The following is a 12235-nucleotide window of genomic DNA, read 5'->3' as shown; positions in this document are numbered from 1 at the left end:
AAGTGGGACATAATTGTGAAGTGGAATGAAATTTATTGGATGTGTCAAACTTTTTTAACAAATAAAAACTGAAAAGTGGGGCGTGCAATATTATTCGGCCCTCTTGCGTTAATCCTTTGTAGCGCCACCTTTTGCCGCAATTACAGCTGCAAGTTGCTTGGGGTATGTCTCTATCAGTTTTGCACATTGAGAGACTGAAATTCTTGCCCATTCTTCCTTGCAAAACAGCTCGAGCTCAGTGAGGTTGGATGGAGAGCGTTTGTGAACAGCAGTCTTCAGCTCTTTCCACAGATTCTCGATTGGATTCAGGTCTGGACTTTGTCTTGGCCATTCCAACACCTGGATACATTTATTTGTGAACCATTCCATTGTAGATTTGGCTTTATGTTTTGGATCATTGTCTTGTTGGAAGATAAATCTCCGTCCCAGTCTCAGGTCTCTTGTAGACTCCAACAGGTTTTCTTCCAGAATGGTCCTGTATTTGGCCCCATCCATCTTCCCATCAATTTTGACCATCTTCCCTGTCCCTGCTGACGAAAAGCAGGCCCAAACCATGATGCTGCCACCACCATGTTTGACAGTGGGGATGGTGTGTTCAGGGTGATGAGCTGTGTTGCTTTTACGCCAAACATATCATTTTGCATTGTGGCCAAACAGTTCGATTTTGGTTTCATCTCACCAGAGCACCTTCTTCCACAGGTGTGTCTCCCAGGTGGCTTGTGGCAAACTTTAAACGAGACTTTTTATGGATATCTTTGAGAAATGGCTTTCTTCTTGCCACTCTTCCATAAAGGCCAGATTTTTGCAGTGTATGACTGATTGTTGTCCTACGGAGAGACTCTCCCACCTCAGCTGTAGATCTCTGCAGTTCATCCAGAGTGATCATGGGCCTCTTGGCTGCATCTCTGATCAGTCTTCTCCTTGTTTGAGATGAAAATTTAGAGGGACAGCTTTGTAGATTTGCAGTGGTCTGATACTCCTTCCATTTCAATATGATTGCTTGCACAGTGCTCCTTAAGATGTTTAAAGCTTGGGAAATCTTTTTGTATCCAAATCCGGCTTTGAACTTCTCCACAACAGTATCTCGGACCTGCCTGGTGTGTTCCTTGGTCTTCATGATGCTCTTTGCGCTTTGAACAGAACCCTGAGACTATCACAGAGCAGGTGCATTTATACGGAGACTTGATTACACACAGGTGGATTCTATTCATCATTATCAGTCATTTGGGACAACATTGGATCATTCAGAGATCCTCACTGAACTTCTGGAGTGAGTTTGCTGCACTGAAAGTAAAGGGGCTGAATAATATTGTACGCCCCACTTTTCAGTTTTTTATTTGTTAAAAAAGTTTGACACATCCAATAAATTTCATTCCACTTCACGATTGTGTCCCACTTGTTGTTGATTCTTCACAAAAAATAAAAATTTTATATCTTTATGTTTGAAGCCTGAAATGTGGCAAAAGGTTGAAAAGTTCAAGGGGGCTGAATACTTTCGCAAGGCACTGTATGTGTATCTGAGTGTAACTGGTGGCTTCTTCTACAGCTCTCTGCGTTGTGTGGATCAATGATCAGATCAGGCCACTGACGTGATTTGGAGGCGATCTCCTTTTATTTCTGATGACACAGTAAACAAATATCACTATCTGGTTGGTGACGATCGCTGTAAGCCCCGCTCCATCCGAATGCCACAGGAAGAAGGGGGAACTACACAGCAACACATTAAACACAACAATCGATCATACAAAACATACCTGACGACACAGTAAACAAATATCACTATCTGGTTGGTGACGATCGTTGTAAGCTCCTACACAAACAAAACACACAAAGACATTATTGTCTAGTACAGCTGGATTTACGATTACTAAACTTCCTAAACTTTCACTCACCGCCACAGGAAGAAGGGGGAGAGTGAGCATGAAACTGCTCCTTATAAAGGAGTTGTCCCAGAAAACTAAACGTAGGGGTACAGAAAACTATAACAAAAGAAAGGTTCCGCACACCAACCGGAGCTACACAAACACGTCAGGTAAATTAAATAAAATAATTTTTGTGAAATTCTACATAAATAAATATGAACATAACAGGCAGAGACAACTGTAAACTATAAACACTATTAACAAAGAACTGGCATTGTTACATGTGCATAAATGTGGATGTGGATGTGCATGCGGGTGTGTATGCGTGTTTGTATGTATGGCTGGACCTGGGTCTGGGCCTTGTGCCCTGCCTCCCGGCTGCTCCTCGCTGGTTGCCTCCTCGTCTCCTCCCCCCATGCCCCCCTGGGGTGTGGGTGCCTTGGGGTTCCTGGGTGGGGCTGGATGTTCTGAAGTGGGTGTTGACCTGCTCCCCTGGGGGTTGTGGTGTGGGGCTGCGTTGGCTTCTTCGACGTGTGTGGGGGGGGTCTGTGGGGTGTCGGGCACTCCTGCACAGTCCGTCGGCAGGGCCCCAGGGCCATCGGACTGTGCAGGGGGCTTGCCGCTGGAGGTGGGCTGGCTTCTCATTGCCTTGGGTTCTCTGGGCCCTTGTTCGTCTACTGGGGGCGGCTCCGTCTGTAACCTCCCTCCCCCATCTGCTGGGGTGGGTATGCGGTTGTCTCTGGAATGAGTGGCCGTGGGTCTTCGTAGGTCTTGGCGGGCTACTGGTGGCCTGGGTTTCCTGGGGCTTTCTTTGCCTGCCTCTAGCTCATGATGGTTGGTGCTGCGGCGTTCTGCCCTCATTGGTAAGTACATTTCATGAAACAGACACAAACACCCATGCAATAACAACACAACAAAACTGTTGGTTTGTGTAACCATGTATGTGTGTATATATGTGTGTATGTATGTATATATATATATATATATATATATATATATATATATATACACATGTATATATATATATATATATATATATATATATATATATATATATATATATATATATATATATATATTAGGGGTGGGACTTTAACACGTTAATTACTATTAATTAATTATGGGGAAAATAACAAAAAAATTTAACGCATTTTAATCGCACTTTGCACCGTGGAACGTTTCTCAGTGCACGAGTTCCAGGCATACAGATTATATCGACACACAATGTGATGAGCGTGATGAGCTGTGTCCAAATTCATATCGCTTATTTATAAAAAGTGCTCCGCTGTTCTCGGAGCTGTCCGTTGCCGCTGCTCTACCAGCAGCTCGCTGCGCTAGCTGTCAGCTGACTGGCCTATCGAGGCTCGCTCTAGCCGGAAAGTACACCCGACTGCCGGTGTTGGGTGAAATTCTGTTCCCCCCTGAAAATCTGTTCCCCCTGTGTCAGGAGCGCGAAATGCAGCCAGAGAGGCGGATCCGACTGTCTTCATGGCGCTTCTGATCGATTTCTCGGTAAAAAGACACTCTAAAATACTTGCTCGTAAATTAATTTGTTCCCATTTCATGGAGGGGGAACACAATATTTTGGATGGCTGAAATATTTGGTTCCCCCCGTGTAATAACTTTGGCAAATAAAGAGCAAATGTTTTCATATTCACAAGAGTTGTTGTTCTTGATGAGAGGAATAAACACTGTAAAAGACTTTTACCGAGAAATTGATCAGAAGCGCCGTGAAGACTGTCGGATCTGCCTCTCTGGCTGTAGTTCACTCTTCCGAAACAGGGGAAACAGATTTTCACGGGGGAAAAGAATTTCGCACAACACCGCCCCTGAATTTGGACACACAGCTATGGAGATGACAGATGCGCTGGTGGATGGGACATTTAAATACAAGAAACTTCCAGGTGTAAGTACAAACAAAAATGCTGAGTTTGCTTATCACAGGAGCACTTCCACCCTTTGTTGGTCTGTGTAGTAGACTGGTGGGAAAATAAACAAGATTTTGAAGTTTAAGCTTATGTATATTGATTCATTCATCAACCAAACATAAATTAATATTTCTCATGTTAAATATTTAAATGTGATTAAAGTGCGATTAATTTCGATTAATTAATTACAAAGCTCCTAATTAATTAGATTAATTTTTTTAATCGAGTCCCACCCCTTATATATATATATATATATATATATATATATATATATATATATATATATATATATATATATATATATATGTATATATATATATATATATATATATATATATACGTGTGTGTGTGTATATGTATATATTTATATACATATACAGTTGCAGGTAGAGGGGCTCAGACTCATGTAAACACCCTGAAGGTTGTTTGAATCAGCCTCTTATAAATAGATCAATGGTTTAATGAAAGATACGACTCACAGAAATGTAAAATTTTGTAGGAAGGAGTTAAGGTGGTCAGTGCTTTAATCTACTACTACTGATCTAGAAAAAGAGAGAAAGTCTTTTTTTAACATGTTCATTTTATGTCTGTAAATATTTGTAAACCTCAGTTCTTCCAATTATTCACCACTGCATGAAAAGTGGGTTTTTCGACAGTTTCTTGTATGTAATACTGACGCGCGCCTTGAGTTTTAGGGCTCTCAGCAGGAGGCTTTGGCCAGAACAATAAACTGTAGGGAAACTGCCGTGGACTCTCTGTGTCAGTGCTCCCTCAGCTCCCCCCCTCTCCTCAGGTCTGGGGCAGGCTCTCATATGTAAAGGATGTTTCTGTGAGTCATACAAATGCAAATCAAGTACTCACCAGTGGTCACCAATACTCACCAGTGGTCTACCCCTCCCAAGTTGTAACCAACATATTTTTATTTCTACAGCGAAACATTCAAACAAGACTAATCTCACAAGAAATCATTCTAATTTATAAATTTGAATTATCTAGTTGGAAATATATTTTTGGAAGTTTTCAGCTTTTGTCCCTTTTTCCAATAAGGCTGTGAGCTTCTGTCTGTGAGCCTTTGTCATGGAGTTTTTTGTGAACCCTGAACTTTAGTGGACTGAGGGAGATAAACAAAGGCTATATCTTGATTTTGGTGACACCACAAGCATTATTTTCATTGAAAAGCATACTCAGTTTTCAGTCTAATTCACTGTAACAAAAAGTCTGTCACACCATCATCCTCTCCTGTGCAGTGGCTTCCCAGCTAGCATTGAACATTCAGACAACATCCCATGAACGCTGCTATAAATGTTCAGTGAATGTTCACATGCATCAATGACATTAAAGACTACCAAGGCAGATGGAATACGAAAATGTATAAACTTTTATTTTGCTATACATGGATGTACATAAGAGATATCAGCAAAACCTTCATGAAAAAAATGTAAATGTAAAAAGGTAAATAAAAAAAAAAAAATAAGGAAAATTTTAATGCAACAGTCACCTTCTCAGTTGTCCTGCTTAAACAGACAGTGGATGTGTGTCTTGCAGCTCATAGGGGGTCATTTTGACTGTTGGGTTTTCTCTGTATTATTGTAGGGTCTTTATCCACAATACAAAGCGCCTTGAGGCGACAGTTTGTTGTGATTTGCTGCTATATAAATAAAATTGAATTCACTTGAAATGAAATGAATTTAATTTCCGTGTGGCAGCTTCCTCGCCTGTGATTGGACAATACAGATCACGTGCGGGATCACGCTGTAGGACCAATCAGTGCCTTCCTTCTCTTCCGTTCAAACTGAATGGCGGTTTTTGTCTACGCTGCTTTCCCGGTACGACAATGGAGGACGTCGTCTATATTTCAACCCCCCAGAAGCCTCTCTACCGGCCAGCCTCAACCAGCCCCGCTGCAGACGAGAAGACACTGCAGGCTGCAGTGAGTGGGTTATTGACTCAGTTAACTCAAGTTTGTATGAGCACGACTGAAAGACAACATGGCGTCTATTGTTTAGAGACTCGATGCTTTGGACTCTAACAAAGCCTCACCTACAGAAGGACTCGAGGAAAAGACGGCAGCACGATCCGAAAACTGCGGTAAGACTTGGTCGTTTCTAAAACAAAAATACTAAGAGTGGAGGAATGGTCACAGTAAGCTGACAGACGTTTTGTGATTTGGTTTCTTATTTTTATTTGGTTTTATCTTATAGGAAGCAGTTCGCGGCCTGCACAACTCTGAATCCAATAAAAGCCAGTATGATCCTCTGCAGAGGTAAGAATCAGAAACAAAGCAGCAGTATTCAATGTGTGGAGGAGAGAAGAACTTAAAATGTTTTTACTCTTATTTATTTTCACGTTTTTTTTCCACAGACTGTTCGCCTCGCAACGCGAGTGGGTTTCTAATGCGTGGACAGTGATATAATTGTGTGTAAGTATCTTTTTTTGCCTGAATATTGTTTATGTATGCACTGTGTTTATTTACAATGTACAAAAATGTTTTTCAGCTTCTTGAAAAACCTACAGACGGTTCGCCGCAGCTTCCGCTACAGTCAGCCTCACGGTCCGGAAAGGGCGGCAGCCATTAAAAACTCTGCCCGGTGTCGTGCAAGAAGGAAGCCGGTAAGACGTATTGGATTGTTTTGTTGGTCTGCTGTATTTGTGTAGTTAGCTTGGAAATGCAGTGTTATTTTTGGAAAATATTACTTATTGTTTTTTTTAACTTTATATAAAATCTGGCTTCTTCTGAACAACCCAAAATGTATATAAAAAGCAGTGTCGGCCGTGCATGTCACACCTAGGCCTTCAGTAGTGATCCGCCTGAATCACTCCACCCTCAATAACTATTTTATGGCAATAAAAACATCTTTTTATGCAGAAATGCAGTAGAAAGAGCTGTTGCATCGCAGATTGAGAGCTCATGTAGCCAGAATAAAAGCATTTACAGAAGAAACAAACCCAAGGTGCACAAGTCTCCTTTTACTGCCGCTACAGCTGTGACACATATAAAAATGCATTGATAACAACCTCCTAAAATTATTATTAAGAGAGAAACATTTTAGTCATCGTGACCCCGAAATGAAAGTTCCTGCTTGCCCCCCCCCCCCAAAAAAAGCCAATCTAACAGTCTCTGTAAGATTTCCCTATTATTCTTCACCTTTACGTCGTGGAGCTCCGCTTCCCTGCGCACTTGCTCGCTCAGCTGATCCGCTCTGGTGTCCCCGAATGTTTTGCTTGTAAGTGTCCGGCAGTGCTTTGGTGTCTCGTTGCTGCCTTGGTTAGGCAAGTCAAATTTACAACCCAGTGTGGCTCCAAACACCATGTCGATCAGTGGCAAACAACAAGCACTCCCAGCAATACAATTTGCAGTGTTCCTCGGGGCCTCTGAGCCAGTGCTACCGCTCGTAATTAGTGGACTGAAAGTGGTGGACACATCCTTTTCCCGGTTGTGACAGGCTTGCTAGCTTCGGAGTCGCCCGACCTTTCTTAACACAGCAGTTTAAGTCACAGTAGATCAGACACCACAGGAGAAAGTTTGGTGAAAATCTTTATATATATATATATATATATATATATATATATATATATATATATATATATATATATATATAATAAATATATATATATATATATATATATATATATATATATATATATATATATATATATATATATATATAAATATATATATAAAAAAAAAATCCCAGCTCGCCCCTACGGGTGGTCTATTTTACCCTCCAAGCTCAGATCCTCTACCAGAGGCCTGGGAGCTTGAGGGTCCCGCGCAGTATCTTAACTGTTCCCTGTATTGCGCTCTTCTGGACAGAGATCTCAGATGTTGTTCCAGCAATCTGCTGGAGCCACTCTCCCACTTTGAGGGTCACTGCCCCGAGTGTTCCGATTACCACAGGGACCACTGTTACCTTCATCTTCCACATCCTTTCCAGCTGCTCTCTGAGCCCTTGGTATTTGTCGAGCTTCTCGTGTTCCTTCTTCTTGATGTTCCCATCACTTGGTATTGCAACGTCTATCACCACGACTTTCTTCCTTTGTTTGTCCACCACTACGATGTCCGGTTGGTTAGCCACCACAAGTTTGTCTGTCTGTATCTGGAAGTCCCACAGGATCTTAGCTCTGTTGTTCTCAACCACCCTTGGGGGCGTGTCCCATTTTGACCTCGGGACTTCCAGGTCATACTAGGCACAGATGTTCCTGTATACTATGCCGGCCACTTGGTTATGGCGTTCCATGTATGCCCTGCCTGCTAGCATCTTGCACCCTGCTGTTATGTGCTGGATTGTCTCAGGAGCATCTCTGCACAGCCTGCACCTGGGGTCCTGCCTGGTGTGGTAGACCCCAGCCTCTATTGATCTTGTACTTAGAGCTTGCTCTTGTGCTGCCATGATTAGTGCCTCTGTGTTGTCTGTTAGTCCAGCCTTGTCCAGCCATTGGTAGGATTTCTCTATGTCAGCCACTTCTTCTATCTGCCGGTGGTACATGCCGTGCAGAGGCCTGTCCTTCCATGATGGTTCCTGTTCTTCGTCCTCTTCTTTCTCAGGTTTCTGCTGCCTGACGTACTCACTAAGCACATGATCCTTTGTGGCCATCTTCCTGATGTATTCATTGATCTTCATCGTTTCATCTAGGATAGTGGTTCTGACACTCACTAGTCCTCGGCCACCTTCCTTCCGCTTAGCGTACAGTCTCAGGGTGCTGGATACCATGCATGGTAAGGAGCTTTCTTGTCTTAACATCAGTGGCTTCCATTTCCTCCTTTGGCCAGCTTATTATCCCAGCAGGGTATCTGACAACTGGCAGGGCATAAGTGTTGATAGCCTGGATTTTGTTCTTCCCATTCAGCTGACTCTTCAGGACTTGTCTTACTCTCTGCAGGTACTTGGAGGTTGCAGCTTTCCTAGCGGCCTCTTCATGGTTCCCATTTGCCTGTGGGATTCCAAGGTACTTGTAGCTGTCTTAAATGTCTGCAATGTTGCCTTCTGGTAGTGTAATCCCCTCAGTTCTGACTACTTTTCCTCTCTTAGTTACCATCCGACTACACTTCTCCAGTCCGAATGACATGCCGATATCATTGCTGTAGATCCTGGTGGTATGGATCAGCGAATCGATATTTTTTTTCACTCTTAGCATACAGCTTGATGTCATCCATGTACAGGAGGTGGCGGATGTTTGCTCCAGTCGGTATCCGTAGCCAGTCTTGTTGATGATCTGGCTGAGGGGATTCAGGCCTATACAGCAGTGGGGACAGAGCATCTCCTTGGTAAATCCCACACTTGATGTTGACTTGTGCAATGGGCTTGAAGTTGGTCTCTAGTGTTGTTCTCCACATACCCATTGAGTTCTTGATGAAGGCTCTTAGGGTCCTGTTGATCTTATGCAGTTCTAGGCATTCCAGGATCCACGTGTGTGGCATCAAGTCATAGGCTTTCTTCAATCCAAGTCAATCCAGGCGGTGCACATGTTGGTCAGCCGGGTTTTACAGTCTCGAGTGACTGCTTTATCTACTAGTAGCTGGTGTTTTGCTCCCCTGGTCTCTCTGCCTATCCCTTTCTGGGCCTCGCTCATATATTGTGCCACATGCCTACTCATCTTAGCTACTATGATTCCTGACAGGAGTTTCCATGTTGTACTGAGGCAGGTTATGGGCCGGAAGTTGGATGGGACTGGTCCCTTCTGGGGGTCCTTGGGGATCAGGACCGCCCGGCCCTCAGTCAGCCATTCTGGTGCTACTTTCCCACCGCCAAGGTTCCGGAGCAAGTTCCTGTGCCGATCCCAATGAACTGGCGAAACGCTTAAGAACAGGCCCGCGTTCCCACCGCGTTTCTGTGAACTGCTCCTTTACGTATGAGTGTGGGCGGGTCCTCGTCTGGACACGGAAGCTGAAGCGCACAAACGTGGGAGAACACGCTCCCCTTTCTTGTGCTGCAAATACATTTTAGGGTCCAAACCAAACTACTGCAGCATCTGTGCGCAGCACAGAGGGAAACACAGACAGCGATTAGAGCAAGAGGACAAGTACGCAATTTGTGTCCGTTTATCTGTGATATGAACTGATACAAAGCAGCAAGTTCAGCCTTAGAGCCCAACCTAATGCACAGCCGTGAAGATCGCTTCGCTTTTCTCATGTAATACACATGTAATATGGTAGAAAACTTGATGTTGAGACGGCAGAGTCATGCCCCTCTGCGGCTTTCAGCACGGGTTCCTGGTTCCAGACCAGCTAGTTTGCGGGGCCGGAATTGAACCCGTTTTTCGGCCGAGCACCGAGTGTTTCGGCGGTGGAAAACCCGCCTAACGGTTCAATTCACGGCTCCGGCTCCTGAACCCTGTTGGTGGGAAAGAGGCTTGGGTGTCTCTTAGCCTCTAGCAGCTGGTTCATTTGTGCTGCCAGGCGCTCGTGGAGTGCAGTTAGCTTCTTTAGCCAGTAGGTGTGAATCATATCAGGGCCTGGTGCTGTCCAGCTCTTCATGTGTGAGACTTTCTTGATGGTTACTGGGGACCTGTTCTGGGAGGTTGCTGTGGTCTGCTCTTAGATCCACTAGCCACTGAGCATTGGTGTTGTGTGTTGCATCCTTCTCCCAGTATTGCTCCATCTCCTGCCTTGGTGGGGGTGCTGTTCTCATATTGTCCCCCTGCCACTGAGAGTATACCTTGGATGGTTCAGTGGAGAACATCCGGTTTATTTTCCTGGCTTCTATCTCCCTGGTATATATATATATATATATATATATAGCCGCTCACTTCCAATCTTTGCGGTCTTCCTGGGCTGCGAAGGATGTGGGCCGGGTCCTTTGAAGGATGCGGCCCCCGAATTTGGACATTGTGCGTCGATATAATCTGTATGCCTGGAACTCGTGCACTGAGAAACGTTCCACGGTGCAAAGTGCGATTAAAATGCGTTAAAATTTTTAATTCGTTATTTTCCCCGTAATTAATTAACTGAAATTAACCACCCCTAATATATGTATATATATATATATATATATATATATATATATATATATATATATATATATATAATATATAAAATAATAAAATAAATTGAACCTTTAAATCACCTAATACTAGGGAAACAAAATAGAAATATATATTTAAAATGTGCTGGAAAAAAAATCCACCAAGAGTGAGGTGGGGATTAACAACCGTTTAAATTGGTTGACACATTCATTTTTCTTTTACATTTTCTGCTACATTTAACTTTGGGTAGGAACAATAATGAATTAGACCATAGAGGATCTTGTAGGTCTGGAGTTTTGACAATGTGAAGAGGAACAACAATTTTATAAATTAAAACTCTATAAAGTAACTGAGATGACAGGCAGCAACATTGAATCCTTAACAACAAAAAATTTGAAAAAACCTTATGTGTAATAAAAGGTTATTGTATCTTATATATGGGCACAAGGATTTAAGTCTTGCGAGAACCAAAAACAGAGAACATAAACAAAAAGCAAGCAATAAAACATGCTTATAAGCTGTCACCATATTAACAGAAAGCAGATTGAGAACATATGACAAGTATAATCTTGCTAGGTTTTGAACTTGGCATAAAGCATAGCCTAGGAGTGTATTCAAGTTACCTCTGGACAGTCAATGAAGCGGAATGAAGCTTTCTTCCCCTCTTCTCTGGCTTTCTTCACCAGGGCCCACAGTTTCTCTCTAGCATCCTTACCTGCAGGAGAAAGGACCTCCGTGATCCTCAATCTGTTGTCGAGAAGAAACTTTGAGCCCTTCGCTTCTCTCCAGACGGCATCCCGAATTCGTCTCAGTGTGAAGAGAATGATTGTCGATCTGTTAGAGCCATCCTGACGCCGTTTCTCCACGCGGTGCACAAGGTTGATGCCACTGTCCAAGACACACCTGAGTCAAATATACAAGTCATTAGCAGGACTCTGGACAACTTGACTGCATACTGAGGAGGTAATTCAGCCATTTGATTCAGGTGTGTTGGATCAGGGACACATCTAAAACCTGCAGGACAGGGGCTCTCGAGGCCTGGAGTTGAAGAGCCCTGACCTACACCATAAGCAGGGGATCTCATTTCAGCCAAGGCCTGGCCAAGGATTGGCCACAAATCGGCCACGGACTCGCCAAGGTCCCATCAAGGATCAGCCGGCCATTTTAGGTGGCTGCATCTATATCATGTAGCTATGAGTTAGTGCTCAATCTTATTGCTGGTTAATGAACGCTTAAGAAACAACCAGTGCCATTTGCCACTTTTCAGCATCAAAAGTGAATCATAAGCATGATGCTGCCAGCTAGTTTACAGTCAGTGCTACAAATAACTCAGTTTTTACTGGACGGGAGATCAGTAGTTTTAGGGAAACTATGCAGCCCACAGAGCAGCAGCCATGACTTCACCAACTGGTGTAATTAAATGTATGGCATAAGCAAAACCAAGCATACACACGCTTGTTCAAAGTGTGAACAAGCACTTGT

This window comes from Archocentrus centrarchus, chromosome 7 (assembly GCF_007364275.1).
Source record: "Archocentrus centrarchus isolate MPI-CPG fArcCen1 chromosome 7, fArcCen1, whole genome shotgun sequence".
NCBI classification, from domain to species: Eukaryota; Metazoa; Chordata; class Actinopteri; order Cichliformes; family Cichlidae; genus Archocentrus; species Archocentrus centrarchus.
This window is presented reverse-complemented; position numbering follows the sequence as displayed.